We start from the raw sequence: 19,767 nt of genomic DNA on the forward strand, positions 1-19,767 counted from the left end.
TTGAACCTCATTAATAGCTTTTTTAATTTCAACTTGGTTAGATTTAGTTCTTTCATTTCTCCAGAAAGGGTTTTTATTTCTCCAGAAAGGAATTCTTTAGTATCTTCCAGGCTTTTTACAAGCCCAGCTAGCATCTTGATAATCGTCATTCTGAACTCTGGCTCTGACATCTTACTAATATCCATATTGATTTGGTCCCTAGCCATTGGTACTGCCTCTTGTTCTTTTTTTTTTTTTTTTTTTTTGAGGTGAGTTTTTCTGTCTTGTCATTTTATCCAGATACAAATAGATGAATGAGAGAATGAAATACTAGAAGGGTAGCAATGACCCCAGGAAATATACACTAACCAAATCAGAAGAGTCCCAAAACTGGGGGAGAAGAAAGGATAAGTAAATAAATAAGTAAATGATTAGATATCATATATCTAATCATATATGTATATATATATATATGATTAGAACAGAGCAACACACTTGAATTTGTGTGTATTTTGATCTGTTAGAAGAAACTGCCTCCCCAAATTTTAAAGAAAGAAAAAAAATATATATATATATATACACAAAAATAAGGGTAAACATGATAAAGGGATGGAATAAGACTGTAAAGATGAAAATTTAAAAAGATTCTAAAAAAGTAATTGATAAGAAGTTGGTCGAAAAAAGAAAAAAGAAAAAAAAAGGAGATAATGTGATCAGGCTGGAGATTAGAACAAAGCCATGTGCCAGATTTAGGGTATATTTTGATCTGTTAGAAGAAACTGTATCCCAAAATTTTAAAGAAATAAAAACTTATATGTATACAAAAAATAAGTTTAAATACAATGAAGGGATAGGATATGACTATAACAATGAAAATCTGAAAAGATTTTTAAAAACTATTGATAAGATAAAATAGTTTAAAAAGGCTGAAATAGGAAAGAGGAAAAACTAAAAATAGAATAAGAAAAAAAAATTTTTTAATTTAACTTTGAAAGATTACAGAATCATGGGGAAAAAGCCATGAATTCTATGTGTTGTATTCTGTAACTCTGAAGTTTTGCAGTTCTCATTTCTCAGTGAACTTGGTCTTGGCTGAATATTCTTGCTGATCTTTTGGGTGACAGCCTATTGCAGTGATTCTCAAATGTCTTTGCCCAAGTTGGAATTGCACCATCCTTGCCAGGGGCCAGGCTCAGTAATCTGCTCGGGTTTGTTCTCGGGAGCCTTTGTTCCCTGACCTGCTTTCCATGCAGCTCAGGGAGCTCAGTTGGTCAGTTGGAGGAGGAGAATGAAAGTGGCAGCCTTCCAGTCTCTGGCCCCATAGGAGCCAAGAGCTAGGGGCCCCACTCCTCAGTGCACCCTCAGAGAAAAAGCAGTAAATCCCTCTCATCTCCCAGTCTCCGGCTGCCCTCTGAGCTCACCCGGCCTGTGACCGAATGTTTCCATCTCTGGTGCACAGTCCCTTTTGGAGTTTCCAAACCCAGCAGATTCTTATAGTGCACTCCACACTGCTCCTCCCAGAGGAGAAAGGTGAGTTTCCACTGATCTGCCACTTGTGAGGTCCCTGCTGGAAGTGTACTGGCCTGACTGTGCTGGTAATCATTGTTTAAGGTAACCTCGAGTTGAGAGCCCATTCCTTGGTTCCATATCTGCAGCCAGCTTCCCTGCTCCGATACCTGGGAGCTCTGCCGCACTCAGACACCCCTGGTCTTTCTGTGACCCTGCAGGTCCTGAGACCACACTGTCCCTGAGAGGGCTCCATCCCCCGCTTAGCCTCTGGCGTGTCATCCCTCAGTAGAGAAGACTTCTAAAATTTCCCATTTTGTGCTCCATGGCTCTACCACTTGCTGGGAGTAGCCCCCGCATCCCACCCCGCAGTCTCTCTTCTCTTATATCACTTGAGATTCACTTCTCCACACATCCTACCTTCCAGAAAGTGGTTGCTTTTCTGCTCCTAGTATTGCTGCTCTTCTTCTCTTTGATCTCCTGTTGAATTTGTAGGTGTTCAGAATGGTTTGATAACTATTCAGCTGAATTCCTATGACCCAACAAAATTTAGGTCTACTCCTCTGCCATCTGTTCCTCCTGATAATATTAATTTTAAACATTTCTTTTGATGTAACTTTTCAAAAAAGATTTTTTTAAGATTTTGTTTTTTTAAGTACACTCTACACCCAATATGGGGCCCAAATCCACAACCTTGAGATCTAGAGTCCCGAACTCTACCAACTGACTGAGCCAGTCAGGCTCCCTGCTTTTGATGTAACTTTAAATACTTCAAATGTATTCCTACATTAGGCAAAATGTAACAGGCTTTTTTCCAAGGCCCTAAAATTTTCATTCTTTCAATTTTCATTTGAAAAAAATGGAACTTCTTCTTTAATTCCAAAGGTTTATTTTCTCTCCTGATTTTAAAAGAAATTAAAAATTTTTTGTAGCATTGAGAGTCATCAGCAATATACCTACTATGCCTAAATGGATAAATTGACCCTGCAAGCCATCTAAACATTGAGAAAATCCTATATACATTTCTTAGAGGACAGGCATGATAGTGGTATTACAAAAATGATAGTACTTCTGACTCCAGTTGGCTTAAATCAGATCTTCAGGGCAAGGGTTCACACATAGTTATTGTGTTGCTATAAGGAAATGCATTTGAATCTATGGATCTTTACATTTTCTTTTCAGTAAAACAACTCAAACTCATTCCCTTCATCCACACTCAAATACTATAAATTGCCAAGTGATAGTGAAGAGAGAACAAATAATGAAGGGAGATATCCTAGGTTTCCAGGAAACTGTCAATCAATTATATAGCTTCCTTTCTCTGTTGTTGTAACTATTGGACCAACTGAGCTCCCTGAGCTGCAGTAATCAGCAGTAGCTGGGTGGGTACACCATTACTTGCATCCCCTACAGGGCAAAGAGAAGCTGATATTTTCTACTTTCAGACATCCCTACTCTTTATGAAGGCTATAGCACCCCTCTAATTGGGAAATGTTACCATGAATCAACCTTTGGTCATACCTCTCAAATATCATATGAATTTATTTAATCTGCAGTTCTTTTTAGTAGTTTTCTCTATTTCCCACTTGTGTGTCTTTATTCATGTGTTCTTTCTGCCTCAAGTACTCTTTTCCCCTTTCCACTTATCACCCTTTCTGGCCAACCTTCAAGACCCAGGCTCCAAAGCCACCCATTCTTTGGCTGCTTTCCAGATCCTTGTTCTCAGAATTAATATCTACTTTTCCCTCTATGTAAATTCTAGTCATCTCTGTTCTACTCTAAAACATGCATTGTAGTTAATTGTGTTGTGTCCTTCCCAAGTCCAAGAAGGGAGTACTTTTCCTATCTTCCATTCTATCTAGAAAGTATTCAATAGCAATTGTGGAATATGGAGATTGAGTTGAAGTTCTTTAAGTTCTTCATTGCTATAATTTTTCCCATTTGTGTCTCCAGGTATCTTGATTTGAAAGATGCAAAATATGAAACTGTTGGGCATCTGAAGAGCTAATGCGTGTTGCTAAGCACTTCAGACAATCCTCAATATCTCTGAAATGTTGTACTTCAAAGAATCTGTTAAGGATTCCGAAAGAAGTCACTCAGTTAAGTCCCTATATATTGGATCTAGTAGCTCATCAGAAACAACCAGTGACAGCTTAAAGTAAGATCCCAAGTTACCTTTGATCACAAAGTCCTTAGCAGCTGCCAGTGTGCAAGAAGAAATGCCTGAAATTCCCCAAGTCCAAGCTCATCAAACCTGCTTCCCACCTTCAGCACTCAAACTTCTTTCAGGGTTATTACTAAATAACAAATGCAACTGTAATAGCTACCATTACCCAGATGTTGACTGTGTTTCAGACACTATTTGGTTAACATATCTTGTGTCACTTTTTCTTAAACTATCCCATAAAGTGGGGATTGCTATTACCACTTAATAAAAACCAAATAAATTCAGATTGGACCAAAACTACTCAAGAGGACTAGATATATTCTGCACAATCCCATTGGTGGTCAGAAGACCATATCTCTTTCTTCTAGCAAGTCTGTAGCATAAAGAGGAAGCAGTAGAGATATGGTGGGGTGAAGGGTTGTCTCTGGCTTGAAGTGGCCTAACCTTGTGTTATATCAAATGTCTCACATGTGTTTTGTACAAGGTAGATGCCCAAGAAATGTTGGGGCCACTGCTGCTGCTTAACATTTATATGAACTCTTGAAAATCTTGAAAATAAAAGGCCAGGGAGAAGTAGTACTTTTAACTCCACAAAAAGAGGTTTGAAGTTTAAAGGCAAGAAAGACTAGATATGACTAGAAAGAAAGACTAGAAAGACTAAAACATTCAGAAATTTATGGCTACAATTCACCAGCCTTATACCTGAGGAGGCTTATAGATACCTGAGTGCTTCTGCTGTAGTACTTTCTAAAAAGATAAAGGGGGAAAGAAGGGAGGCAATGCTAACTTCACAAATATACATTTGAAATTGTTCATATATAGGAGGAGGAGGCAATAAAACAGATTTTTATGATACCACTAGATGTTTAGGATCTACTACCTTTCTGAATATCTGTATCTGGGTGAATTAAAGGAATAATAGTAAGGACACAGCCATATCATATCAAGAGAATAGAAGCAAGATAGTGAAGGTCCTTTCTGTCCACCTAACACATGGTAGAAGATTTCTGTAGTGCCTTTCTTGTCCTTCAAACATTGTAGAGCCTCCAGCCATGCATGGGTGTGTCCTAAAGTCTGGGAAGTTTCTCTTAAACATGAGGCTTTATATAATAGAAAAGGCCAGAGCCAGATTACCAGATACTTGAGTAGAGACCAATAGTGCTACTTAAGGCAGATTTGCAGATTTGGTGGAGTCACATGAGATCCCAAATCTCCATTTACTCATCTGCAGAGCTAGAACCTCTAGCAGTGATAATGCTGATAACTAACCTATCCACAGTGTTGTGAAGATTCAGTGCGATAATATATGAAGCATATTTTGCAGCCTATAAAAGAGCTATTCAATATTTACTTCTTATTTTTAATTATTTTTGAAATTGAAAATCTAAAAAACTAAGACAATGGTAATAAAAGAGCTCACAAAAGGGGACAAGCTTAGCATTCACTTGGGAATTAGACATAAAACAATCCTCTTAAAATGTGTTTTTATTCTATGTGGACATTGATTTATCATAAATTATTCATTATGTCTCTGAGGCTTGTTTAATCAGACGGAGACAATCAGAAAATGTGTAGGTTTAAGTGACTTTAGATATATGCCCACAGATTCACAGATTATCTTTGTTGCCTGAAACAAAAATCCCAGCACGGGGCTGGAAGTACGGAACCAGCAGGATTTCTCTTTTCTTTCCTCTTCCTTTCCTATCTTTTTTCCCCTGGGAAGTCTATGAATACCATTTTCTCCTAGTATTCTGTTACTTTTCTGGGCTTCTATAGGACTACATGGTTCCTACAGAATTAAACTTCAAAGGCAGCAATAAAGAAAAGTTTCGTGCCGTTTTGCAAACATAAGGGGGAAAAAAGTCATAGATCCTGTCAGATTTGGAATCAGAATTAATTTTTCATAAATAAAGCATGATCCACTTAAAGTAGCCAACTTAGATGGCAAGACAGATTTCCTCTATGCTACTAAAGAAATCCCCTGCCAGAAGCCTTCAGTAAGAGCATTTATAAACTGGGAAAAAAGGACTCTAGAATAACTAAAACCATTCAAAGCAGTAGGGAGAAGACAACCAAATTTTTCTAAATTTCTGATTGCCAGGGAAAAAGTTCAAAAAAATAAATATACATTATGACATCTAATTCAACCCCCTTCCCATTGACTAAGGGAACCCCATGTTGTGTAACACATGGCCAGTTCTAGGAGAAGGTGGCTTCTCGTAAACTCAAACGTCATACAAGATAGTAAGCCCTTATCACGCCTTGTTCTTTTGGAGGACTTAATAGGGGCGTAATGGAAAAAAAATGCTATCACAAAAAAAAATTATTTCCATTAGAAATAGGAATTTTGCCAATTGACTATACCATGACTGGCTTCCTCACTTATATTCTGTCTCTGCCTACTGGGAAACACTTGGAAAATTTGGCCAAACATCATCATTTCAAGTACATTTCATACCGACAGGAATAAAAATGATGCTTGCATATATGACATTCCAAAAATTGCTTTCAAAGCATCATTACTGCAATGAGCATCTCAGAATGGATTTTTCCTGTCTTCTTTCACAAATAGCTCATATAGAATATTTTCCCGCCTCACATCATTTTAGGTAAAACATCAATTTAAGTCTAGCAAGCCTAACTGGGGAGCATTTTGATTCCTTGGGTAGATATGGTGACACTGTAACTAAACTTGATGCATGGGGGAAGGTTTCCATTTTCTAGCATTCTGAAATTCCAAAAGCAAGTCTAGCTTTGCATTTTTGCCAAACTGAGCTATGGAAACACTTCAGGGAGTGATTTGGGTTGCAAAGCATGCTAGGGAAACAAGTTCCTTGACTGAGTGAGCTACCTAATGAAAAAAGATGTAAGGTAAACATGAGCAATGACAGGACCTATTATTATCAGGCTAGCCCAGCAAGAAAAAAGACACCAAATTTAAAAATTAAAAAAAAAAAGACACCATATTTAAAACATATAAATGCAAAGAATATTTCACGATGCCAGGATCTAATTCATTCACTGATTTCCGAAGTTACAGGTTCAATTCATTGCCCTGGAGCAAGACTTGTACTAGCTCCATTTTCTTCCTGGTCTTACTGGTTTTGGAGCTGCTGTCAATTGCTCCCTTCCCCAAGTTTTCCAGGTCTCTGTATATGTGCCTGCCATCTTGAGAAGTTAGGACTTAATGTATTTACATGTACATGGCAAGATAGAAATATGGACATAACTCCTAGTGGCAAGTCACAAGTGGAAATCTCTAAATTCCTTGTCTACTTTAATCTTGAGTGGGATGTCAAATCTGAGGGACAGAAGACAGGGGCAACCATTCTCTGAGTATTCAGAGCATATGGTCTAGAACCCATAGTACTGATTGGTTCTTTGTATATTTTGGATACAAGTCTTTTACTGGCTATATGTATTTGCAAATACTTTGTCCGATGTAGCTGCTTAATTTTCATTCTCTTAACAATGTCTTTTGCAGAGTGGGAGTTTTCTATTTTGATGAAACTCAACTTACCGGTTTTCTTGGATAGTTCTAGTTCTTTCGGCATTTTATCTAAGAACTCATAGCCAATGTCACCTAGATTTTCTACTGTGTAATCTTCCAGAAGTTCTATAGTTTTGTGTTTTACATTTAGGTCTGTGATTCATTTTGAGAAATTTTTGTGAAAGATTTAAATTATATGTATAGGTTCATTGTTGTTTTAACTTTGTTGTTTGGTTTGGTTGTTTGTTTTGTTTTTTGCCTGTCCAGCAAATTCCAGCTATTCCAGCTAGTCCAGCTATTCCAGCACCATTTGTTGAAAACACTATAAGTTCTTCATCAGATTGCATTTGTTTGTTCATCAAAGATTAGTTGACTACATTTGTGTGGTCTGCTTCTGAGTTCTCTGTTTCATTGATCTATTTGTCCTTTTGTCAATACCACATTGTTTTGATTACTGTAGACTTACATTAAGTTTTGAAGTCAGATAGTGTCAGTCTTCCAATTTTGTTCTTCTTCGATATTATGTTGGCTATTCTGGGTCTTTTGCCTTTATATATAAACTTGTCAATGAGGGGTGTGTGTGTGTGTGTGTGTGTGTGTGCCTGTGTTTTAATGTAAACTCAGGTTACAATCTATAGAGTCTAAAGATTACTAAGCCAACATGAAAGCATATATTTCCACTTTTACATTTGATTGAGTAAACATCATGGTGATCTTTGAAAAAATAAAGATGATCTATTTGTCACAAACTCAAATGATGCCCCTGTCTTCTAAGCTATGTTGCTAGGGAAAGATAAGTTTTTCCTCCTTGGTACTTGTGTCATTTGTCAGACCATGGAGAAGAAGAACAGAAGTAATTGCTAACTGCCAGACTATAGAATGTATAAAAGTGTGAGCCCTGTTATGTTTCCTCCATTTTTCTTAAATGATATGGAAAATGGTACATTCTAAAGGCTAACAACTAGTAGGAAAGATAAGACTTTATTTCTCTCAAAGATTAGGCACAGGAAATTTGACATACATCTTTCTCTAAAATTCAAAATCTTTTTCATTTAATGCTTCTTCATTTAATGTCTTCTTCATTTAATGCTTTTGGCTTTTCAGGTAAAAACTCAAGTTTCTCTGTAGATTTGAAGCAACTTGGGCAATTTTGGAGAACAAACATTATGTGGACTATATGTATTAGGACCAGAAATGGTTTCAAATTATTGGAAAAGGGGAGCTTGGATGGCTCAGTTAGTTAAGCATCTGCCTTCGACTCAGGTCATGATCCCAGAGTCCTGGGAGAGAGCACTCTATTGGGCTCCCTGCTCAGCAGGGAGTCTGCTCCTTCCTCTGTCCCTCCTCCCACTCATTATCTCACTCTCTCTCTCCCTAGCAAAAATAAATAAATTAAAAAATAATTCTTGGAAAAGTTAATGCACATGGTAGATTAAATCATTTATTGTTAACTCTCCAAAATCTTCCATCAGTTCTTAGATCCTGCTTAAATTCACATAACTCTTCCCATTCTTTCTTTCAGAGGCTTTCCCCTGAAATCTTACCTCATTCTAAAAACATCTTTGTGAGCAGTTTTTCATTAACAGGCATCTTCCACATTTATTTAGCTGCTATTTTGCTTGAAACCTGTGTCAACTCTGTTAAATTTTGTAGGCCAAGGATGGGTATGTCAGTATGACCCATATAATGAGACATTATAAGCAAATTTTCAACAAGAAATAGGGTAACAATCACTTCCAGGAAAGAGTACAATCAGTATGCCTTCAGTAGGAGACCAATATCATGCTGTAAGCATTTTATATCGTCACATGGTGATGGTAATATTGGGATTAAAAGAAAAAGGATCAGCAGATTTTTACACATGTGCACATGCACACACAAACATACACACACACTCAATGCAAACTCAGATCTCTTCCCATGATATCAGCAAGGAACATCCTTCATTGTCCGTTCTTCTCATTTTCTAGATAATATGAGTTCCACCCAATGGAAGTCCTGTTTTGGAGTGACTCATCTCTTTCAGTAACATTACGAACATTTCCACTTTGTTCCAGTTACAAGATGCAGTCACCAGAATAATTTAAGGCCCTCTTGCTAATTGCCAAGGCTAATAGAGGAACTGCTACAGCTCTTCAAATGCTTTTCATTTACATGTTGATTTCTCGCTTCCCACTTGGGAAAGGTGTGTTTGGCTCTAACTGCTTTTGATCTAATGGTTCTGTAGTCTGACCTACTTTCATTTTTCTTACTGCTGACATTTATTTTATTTTCTTTATTTAAGGGCAGAAAATAACAGAAAAGGTAATCAGCATGCATTTAGGTCATTGTAAGTGTCCCAGTTACATTTGCATTTTTCTGCTTAAAGTCTAATGCTGCCTTTGAATGATTTAAGATATTTGGACAAGGGGAAAAATAAGACTTCCTTCCCATAAATCCAGAGTGAAAACAAAGAGAATACATAATCCACCTGCCTTGATTTGGGACCATGTAAGTTACAACTACAGTCATAGATTTTGCCTGGGCTCCCAGATATCATCCCTTTAGGACCCATATCCAGGTAAGACCGAGAGCCTCATAATCCCCCACAGCACTAGAAGCTTTGAAGGACCCAGCAAACATGATTACAGAGTTTCAAGGCAGAGTGTGATCTTCGTCCCATATAGGAGAGGTGACATCCAAAAGAGGAATCCCAGGGCTCACTCTTTCGCTACAGTGAATAATACAAGAATTTTGTATGCTTCAAGGGTTATTTACATATTTCAAGAATCAGAATGAGGTTAGCAGAGACTTGCAAAATGATTAAGTATCAAGGAGGACACCGCAACTAAGATGCAAAATTGTGCCACACTATTGGGGTATTTGGGACAGATACCAGAGACAGAATCATGGTGATGAGTTTAGTAATAAATGGGCTGCAGACAAATAGAAGCTCGTCTGAGCCACCAGTGAGAGGGCCTCATGTCAGTTTCTTAGTTATGGTTTTCTTTGACTCCTTAAGGATTCAGAGTACGTAGCATTTCCCAAACTGCTTTCTACTTTGTGATAGTTGCTCCCAAGGTTTCCGTAGTCAAATTAAGCTTGAAGAATGCTGGTTTACAGAAAGCTTGTTTCTTTTGTTTTTAATTTATAATTCCTCTTTGTCTTTAATATGGAGATGTGTGTTATAACTCTTCCAAAAGAGAGGAAAAGTATTAAAATATATTCCAAACCAACTGACCAAGGAATTTCCTTTATGAAATGACACTATTCTGTAATTGTTATTGAAATCACACGTGCATATGGTTACAAAATCAGATTTCCATAGGAAATGGTAATGACCATCATAGTCTCTGACCCACATTTCTGGCCACTATATTCCTACTCCAGCAAGAAACAAGTCTGTTTTAAGATTTTCTGGTCATTACCTAATTTATCACACACTTTACTGAGTTATCAACTTTTGAAATGAACATTTGACCCTCTGCACTGATGGGCTGGGATTTTTAGTTAATTTATACCATGTGTCTACTCTGTCTCCCCCCTCTTCTTAAGATAGCCATTTTTAGTCACTTTAATCCTGAGTTCTGTAACTTTAAATCAACATACCCAAAACTGTTTCTTATGCCATCTACTTTTTTGTCCTTTTTATTTCAAAGTAATTTTAGATTTATGGGGAAAAAGGATTTATAAAGATAGCACAGAGAGATTCTTTATGCCCTTACCCAGCTTCCCTCAATGTTAACATCTTATATAACCACGGTGCATTCATCAAAATAAAGAAATTGACATTGGTATAATACTGGAGACTACAAAAGAGACATTATTTTTCTCTCAGTGTATTCTTTTCCTGTTCCATGACCCAATCTCAGATAGCACATTGTATGTAGTTGAATTGTCCTTGGACCCTCTTTTAATCTATGAGAGTTTCTTAGTGTTCCTTGTCTTTATATCATGCTCAAAACTTACAAAGAGTACTGGTCAGGTTTCTATCTAGTGTCTTATCATGATTGTACCGAAGTTACGGCTCTATGGGAAGAATACCACAGAGGTGCCCTTCTTTTCATCTCAGGAGTACATAACATCAGTGTGACTTATTACTGGTGATATTAACCTTGATCACTTGGAACAGAGGCCATCAGCAAAGTTTCTCCACTTTAAATTACCATTCTTCCCTTCCTGTGCACTATTCACTAGAATAGCTAAGTGCAGCTATTCAATCTCAAGGGTTGAAGAATTAAGCTCTAACTCCTGCAGTCATGAGTATTGAAGAGTTTATGGGTATATGTTAAAATCACCACAAAAAGATAATAAATTTGGGGGGGAGATACTTTAAGACTATGCAAATCTTGCCTTAAAAATTCTCACTAATTTAGAACTCATCAATGGACCTTGCCTGCAGTAATTATTACCGTGGTATTCCAATGGTGATTTTCTGCTTCCCTCATTACCTCTGTTTTTATCAATTAGAATTCTTCTATAAGGAAAATTTGTTCTCTTTCCTCTATTTAGTCATGTATGTGTATATGTATGTATTCAAACGTTATTTATATCAGTATGGTCTCATGGATAGTGAACTTTTTTCCTTGGGTTTCAATAATACAATTCATTTTCTCACTTAAATTAACGACTGGCAGCTCTTTCAGGTTAATTCTTTTTTTTTTTTTTTTTTTTTTTTTTTTTTGTCAGAGAGAGAGGGAGAGAGAGCAAGCACAGGCAGACAGAATGGCAGGCAGAGGCAGAGGGAGAAGCAGGCTCCTTGCTTGGCGAGGACGCCAAGCAAGGAGCCCGATGTGGGACTCGATCCCAGGACGCTGGGATCATGACCTGAGCCGAAGGCAGCTGCTTAACCAACTGAGCCACCCAGGTGTCCCTCAGGTTAATTCTTATGTCCTTTTAACGTGCTCCCTTTTTTCTTAAGGACTTTCTTACTTTCTCTCACTATGAAATAGTTTAGACTTGCATTTATCCTAACCCAACCTTAAACAAGCCACTTCTCCATTTGCCTGGTTCCTTTTATTAAAGAATATTACTTAAAAACAGATATCTGGGGGCATCTAGGTGGCTCAGTCAGTTGGGTGTCTGCCTTCGACTGGGGTCATGATCCCAGGGTCCTAGGATAGAGTTCCACATCAGGCTCCTTGCTCAGCAAGGAGTCTGTTTCTCTCTATCCCTCTCCCTCTCTCCTCGCCTTCTCAAATAAATCAATAAAATTATATATATATATATAGATATAGATATAGATATGGATCTTAGGTGTACCTATTGTGCATGGACTATCTGCTTATAACCCTTTTCAATGGACATGGCTAGGAAATAAAGTATGTATGCTAACCTATGTGTACACATATATCTACATTGATTTCTGTACTTGTGTGTGTGTGTGTGTAAAGACAAGTTCATACTGATATCTCTGGCTCTATCTGGCATAGGTTTCAACCTAGTATTTCCAACTTGCTTATTTGTAACTTCTTTCTCTGACAGTGAAAATAACACTTTCATAATCTACAATATATTTACTTATTTATTGAAACTACTGTATGGATATAGTTAGTTTCAGAGTTGCTAAATCATATTCCTATAAGAAAAAAGTTTATAAACTAAAATATAATGTTTGTGTACAGTTCTTCTTTCTTTAGGCTTAGGAAATCTAACCTTACTATTTTTCAAGAATATTTAGCTTCTTTCTTCCCTATCCCCTTCAATGAGTTTGTTATGTTCACTTGTAATAACATAGTTAACATGGAATATTACAGATAATGGCAAAGTCATATATCCACACTCACAGTACCATATAGAAGAGTTACATTGCACTAAAAACTGCCTTGTGATCCGTTTGTAATCTACTCCTCCTCTGTTCCCAGTTCTTGGGAACCACCGAACTGTTTTCCATCCCTGTATAGTTCTGCCTTTTCCAGATTGTTGTATAAAGTAAACCATACAATACATAGATTTTGGGGTCTCGTTTCTTTCACTTAACAAGATACATTCATATTTTACCCATGTCATTAAGTTAATTAATAGTTTATTTCTTTTTATTGTTGAACAATATTCATATATGGATGTGCCCGGTTTGTTTATCTATTCACCCACCAGAGGCAGAGCATTTGGGTTGTTTCCAGTTTTTGACAATTATGAATACAGGTTTTTATGAGAACATAAAATTATAATTCACTTGGGAGTATGACTGCTGAGTCATATGGTAAGTGTGTGCTTTTAAGAAATTAATAGACTTTTCCAAGATGACTGTACCACGCTGCATTTCCGTCAGCAATGGAATGAGAGTTCCTCTTGTTCCTTGTCTCTAGTGCTTGATATTGTCAGGGTTTCAGGGGGATTACTTTGTTTTTACTTTTAACTATTCTAAGAGATTTTTAGTTGTTTTTTTATTGTAATTTTAACTTGTATTTCCCTAAAGAAATAACCAGTGAAGCTGTGTAGGCACAGAATATCCTTTTGAGGAAGATTATTAATTACTTATTCAATTTACTTGATACGTACTGGGCTATTCAAGTTATCTATTTCTTCTTAAGTGAGTTTTCATAGTTTGTCTTTTAAAGAATTGGTTCATTTCACTAAGCTTATAGAATTTATGGGCAGAGATGTATCTTTGGCAAACTCTTATTATCCTTTTAATCTTTGTTGGGTCAATAGTGATGCCCGCTCTTTCTCTCCTGATATTGGTCTTTTGTGTCTTTTCTCTTTTATTTCTTGGTCAGTTGTAATGATTTTCTCAAGAACCAGGTTTGGATTTCATTGATTTTCTTGTTTTTTTCTTTTTCCTTTTTTTTTTTTTCTGCTCTTAATTTCATTGATTTCTATGCTAATCTTTATTATTTTTTTTCTTTCTGCTGTTTTAGGTTTGATTTGTATTCTTTTTCTAGTTTCTTAATTTGTTAACTCAGGTTACTGGTTTTTAGATCTTTTTATTTTCTAATATAAGCACTTAATGCCGTCCCTTGGAGCATAGTTCCAGTTGTATCATACCAATTTTGATTTTTTATTTCCATTTTAATTCAGTGTGAAATAATATATCTTTTAATTTCCCTTTTGACTTCTCTTTGACCTAAAGTAATTTGGCCTTTTTTGACTGAAAGGTAATTTAGAAGCATATTGCTTAGTTTCAAAATAGTTTTTACTTTTCTCTACATCTTTCTGTTGTTGATCACATGTTTAACTTTGTTATGAACCAAGAAGATACTGTGTATTATTTAAATTATTTTAAATCAGTTAAATTTGCCTTTATGGCTGAGGATATGGTCTATCTTGGTGAATGTTTTATGTGCACTTGAAAAGAATGTATATTCTGCTATTGTTAAGTAAAGGATTCCATAAGTGTCAATTAAGTCACATTGGTTGACCATATTGTTCTAGTCATCTACAGCCTGAATTATTTTCTACTTACTTGTTTTGTCAATTGCTGAGAAAAGATTGTTGAAGTCTCCAACTATATATTGTCTCTTTCTTCTTTCAAATCTAATAGTTTTTGCTTCATGTATTTGAAGCTCTGTTATAAGGTGCAAATACAATTAGGGTTTGTAGGCTTCTTGAAAAATGGCCCTTTTATCACTATGTCATGTCCCTTGTTCCAAATTCTTACTTGTGTGAAATTAGCTATTCCACCTTTCTTCTTGTTAGCGTTTGTATAGTATACCTTTCTCCATCCTCTTGAAATATCTATGTTCTTATATTTAAGTGAATTTTTGTAGATAACATTTAGTTCAGTCTTGCTTTTACCCATTTTCACAGTTTGCTTTTTAAGTGGCATGTTAAGATCGAACATATTCAAATGTCTTTTATATCGTTGGATCAACATCTATCAAGCTAACAGTTTTCTATTCTGTTATTCTTTTTTCTACTTTATTCTTGCATTAATTGGGCATGTTTATGATTCTATTTTATTTCATCTCTTAGTTTGTTACTTATACTTTTTCTACATCTTTTCTAAAGTTAGCTATATATTTATTTTTACATTGCCAGTGCTGACAACATTGTGCTTAAAAATCATAATCCTGAAACAGTCTCCTCTACTTTGTGTATAGGTTAGGCCTAAATTTTATATTTACAACACAATGGCTATATAATCGTATTCATTGGAAAATCATAAATTGTGTTATGATTACATTTCCTTCTTCTCAGTTAAGTACATAATCCTCTATGCTACTCACAGAAAAATAACCAAAAGGTTTCCCATTTCTAACATGCCAATAAGTATTCAAAAGCATGCTGCATTTTGTTTTGTAGTTGAACCATACTTTTTTCAAACAGTTTTCTTGCTTATTTACAGTGTTTCTTATTGATATTCTTTCTTTCTTTCCATGAAGATGACACATATATAATAGTCACCATATTCTTATCTTGTCTGAAGTTTACAACATTTTTCTAATGGTAGAATCCATTCATCTATTTTCCTGAAAGCCCGCTAATTTCCCATTGCAATTTTGACCATTACATTTTTTGCACAATATATTTTTCTTCCATAAGTATCTAATTGTCTTCTTATTTTGTTCCCTCTTTATCACATATTTATTTATTTGACAGACAGAAATCACAAGCAGGCAGAGAGGCAGGCGGGGAAGGGGGGAAGCAGGCTCCCCACTGAGCAGAGAGCCTGATCCCAGGACGCTGAGATCATGACCTGAGCCGAAGGCAGAGGGTTAACCCACTGAGCCACCCAGGGGCCCCTCTTTATCACATTTTAAAAGTAATTCACTGATCCATTTTTCAAGAATCCTCTGTTCTGCTCAAATTTAGATTGATTTTTCTCTAGGCCTGCTGGGGCATTCATTACTGCTCTCCTAGTGTGGAGTAACTGTTCCTTGAATCCTATAACTTCCTCCTTCTGGGGTTGCTTACTGCTTTACTGGAACATTTCCTTAAGAATCCTCAGAGAAAAGTGCACTTTGGGAGGAATACGGGTAAAATTTTTATTCTTTCTATATCTAAAACTGCCTTTATTCTGATCTCAAAATAATGATGATGATGGTGATGATGATGATGATGATGATGATTTGCTTAAGTAGAGAAATACACATTAAAAATAATTTTTCTGTTACAAATTAAAAGCCATTAGCTCCAATTTTGTCACTGAGAATTTTGACACTCTGAGTCTTGATTCTTTGAGGTGATCAGTTTTTGCTCTTTGGAAGTTTATATAATCTTTTTTTTTTTTTTTTTCCTGTACTGAAATTCCATGTTGATATGTCTAGGTATAGGTTTTATTACAAGTACCTTACTTGGCACTCAGAGCTTTCTTTCACAATCTATAGTCATTCAGATGTTGTATCTCTGGGATTGAACTTTTCTCACTTTTTTAAAAAATTTTTTATTTTTGTAATTTCTTTTCGGTGTACCAGAATTCATTGTTTATGCGCCACACCCAGTGCTCCATGCCATATGTGCCCTCCATAATACCCACCACCAGGCTCACTCAACTTCCCACCCCCTGCCCCTTCAAAACCCTCAGACCTTCTCTCACTTTTTATGGTAATCTTTTCACTCTACATTTTAGGGAAATTTATTTACTTTATCTTCAATGACACTTTATTTTAGTAAACATAAATTTATTTTTTTAAGATCTCTTATCACCTAATTGTTCCAATTTCATATCATTTGCTTGTTTTGAGGGTTCATATCTTGTCAGTTTTCCTGAGTACAGTAATAAGAGGGGTGTTCATTTTTAGTTGCTATTTGCTTAAGTTCATTTCTGTGTCCTAAGTCAAGGGTCAGTTTTCTATCTGTTTATAATCTGTTTTCATCAGGGGTCAGTTCTTCTATTTATTTATGATCTGTATTTTTCCTGGTTTAAGCTCTTCTCAAATATTTGACTAGAACTGGCTACCTCGTCTTTTAGACAAATAAAACAAAAAAAATGGGATTTGTGTTATTAGAGAGATTTTATAACTGCCAGCGATAGTTTTAAGATAAGTAAGGTAGGATGGGCTCTTCAAGTGATAGGAAATGAAGGATTTTATTCTGAGACACAATCATCCACACTAGTAGCTACTCCAAAATCATTCAGAGCAATTTGTTCAACTCATTTGAGAGGGAAAATATCTGAGGTTCATTTGGTCTGAGATTTAAATGCCTGGCTGTCAGCCCTCTTTAACTCAATATGGGGTGGTTTATTGTTCTGTGTAGATTTCTGATTAATTATTCCCTATGGTTTTAGATCTATCTTTCACTCATGCTCCACTGGACTTGCAAATTTAAGTTAGAAGTTTTGTCAAAGTTCTGCTAGGAAAAGTCAGCTGCCTTACTCTCAGAGACTTTCATCTGTGTAATTTAGGCTTCGGTTTCCACTTCTCAGCTTCATCAGGTGAAAATTCCATCCTTTTCCTATCTTCTGGAAATTTGATGGAGTTTCTCATTCTGTATTATGCCCACTACCTTCCCTATTATCTTTATTATTTTGGGTTTATGCCAATGTTATTCTTTTAGTTTTATTCTATTGAGATCTTTTGAGGTAGAAGGGATAAATGCTTAAACCAGAAGCCATCTTAAACCAGAAGCTTTTGCAACAAGTATAAATATTCTTCCCTCCAAGAAAGTTGCTGTGATGGAAAAACAAATAAACAACACCTGAGTGGGAGTTCAGGAGACAAGAGATTTAATCCCAACTCCGCTGAGAAATCACACCTTGCAGGGAGATTATTTCCTCATAAATTAGAGTGTTTGCCTCTGCACTGCCTCTGATAGTACATGACTCTTAACCTTTTTCATGGAAATCACTATGGTGAAGTAGAAAAAACATGGGCTTTGTGCTAGATGGACGTTAGTTTAAATCCTGACCCAGCTGCTTTTAGTCCTGAAAACACTGGGAATTATTTACACCACACTGGGTCTCAATTTCTAAATTTGTTTATGATATCTGCCCTGTATGCTAAGAATAAAAATGTGTATATTTTTTGCTAACACATAAGAAGATATTAAATGAATATAAGTAAACATATTATTTGGATTTAACACAAAATTTTACTAGAATACAGTGGTGCTTTGTTATACTGATGTGCTGATTATTCTGATTGCCTCCCTAGATTCATTTTCTACATTTTTCTGCCCAGATCTGAGTTCTGGGGCATCTACCTAGAGCATTTCTTGGGCACTTCCGTTAAGTTTGAGATTAGAAGACAAGAGAAAAGAGACAAAGGAAGTTGTGGGAGTTGTGGAAGTTTTCTGCTCCTTCATTGCAGGGCAGGTGCCTCCTTTCATAAGTCCCAGTCCAGAAGTCCCTGCTCTTCTGCCCCAATTTACCTGGGCTTCATTAACACTATTTCCCTCTTGGGTCCTTTGAATGTAAGCAGGTGGTAACATCTTCCCATGATGTTTGTCTCTGTGTGCTTCACCATCTTATGTTTTTTTCCTTAAGCCTACCCACCCTTCTGTAACTAAAACCTCATTAGAGTCTTTTCATTTGAGCTGTCTTGGTTTATTGTTTCTTTCCTGGATCATGATTATATAATTGGTGACTAAACATCTGTTAAAAGCAATGTTCCAACACATTTCTTAGAGACAACAAGGATGGGGGAAATAAAAGAAAATGCATTTTCCTCCTTAACTGGGGTGGATGGACCCTGTAATACTTTTAAAAGCCAACAGTTTTCTTGGGCACCTTTCCAGCTCTCATTTTCACCCTTACCATTTAATCAGATTTTGCATAAAATATTTTCCCAAACATCCAACTGCAGCACCTATGCTGGGCAATCTGACTAGTAGCAGAAGTGCCATGGGGTGGCTTTCGGTAGTGGGGAGATGGTGTTAACCTCTTTGATAATCTACCTCAGCCTTCCCCTTCTTGATAGAGATTTGACATTTGCTTAACCTATGCAAATCCACAAAAAACAGCACTATTCTATTTTTGACTTCCAAACTGATTGCCAAGCCTAAATTCCTCCTATGGAGTAATTGCTGAGCTGCCTCTGCCATTGTGTCTTCTCTGTCCCGCCTAAAATCAATCAGAAGAAATTGTATCTGTAACATCATTAGTAGGATCATGGAATGGGTCACATGCCAGCCTTGTGTTGTAAGTTCAGTACCTTCTACATACACCAGAATGCCAGTGCAGATGAAGCTGCAGGGCATTGCACAAAGTGAATTAATCAGGACACTCGTGATTTATGAACTGAGAATACAGTATGCAAGTATAAATCAATAAATTGTTAATTAAATACAAGTGAAGTTACTGTCATTGGTGAGCTCATTTGGTAAGGTACAAAGAGCTGTTTGTCAAATATAATTACCACCATTCTCCCAAGAAGAAACAGAGGCTTCCTCAAAAAGAACCGTGGTGTTCTTTGATTCTAAGAGGTGTGGGAAGGGAACTTACCAAACTGGGTGGTGAGATTCTTCAAGGCAGTAAATTCATAGAGAGTAAAAACTTAAGGCTGATGTAAGATGAAGAGTCAAAATGCCTGAAACAAAAGTTACAGAAGAGCAATAATAATTTTTAAAAGGACGTTGGCAAATAAACACAAGGAATGATCCTGAACACTGATGTTTTATATTTTAAGTTTATAAAGAAAACATTTTAAAGAACACAAGATACTTCCAGTAACTCAGCACAATGTTTTTAAAGCAAGGGTGTTTATGGCCCTGAATTCCATCGGATTTAAATGTAGTGACAAGATTTTAACAGAGTTTTCAAGAC

At 36.3% G+C, this 19,767-nt stretch overlaps 1 long non-coding RNA gene across 1 annotated transcript in view; it reads right to left on the reverse strand.

Annotated features, from left to right (window-relative positions):
* LOC125083060 (uncharacterized) overlaps positions 1 to 19,767 on the reverse strand; it is a 43,158-nt gene that overhangs the window by 14,660 nt on the left and 8,731 nt on the right. Inside the window, exons 2-3 of the long non-coding RNA XR_007122162.1 lie at positions 9,763 to 9,852; positions 4,533 to 4,536 (exon numbers count right to left, since the gene is read on the reverse strand). This is a non-coding gene — a long non-coding RNA (uncharacterized LOC125083060). The remainder of the gene's footprint in view (positions 1 to 4,532; positions 4,537 to 9,762; positions 9,853 to 19,767) is intronic.

This window comes from Lutra lutra, chromosome 13 (genome assembly GCF_902655055.1).
Source record: "Lutra lutra chromosome 13, mLutLut1.2, whole genome shotgun sequence".
Lineage (NCBI taxonomy): Eukaryota > Metazoa > Chordata > Mammalia > Carnivora > Mustelidae > Lutra > Lutra lutra.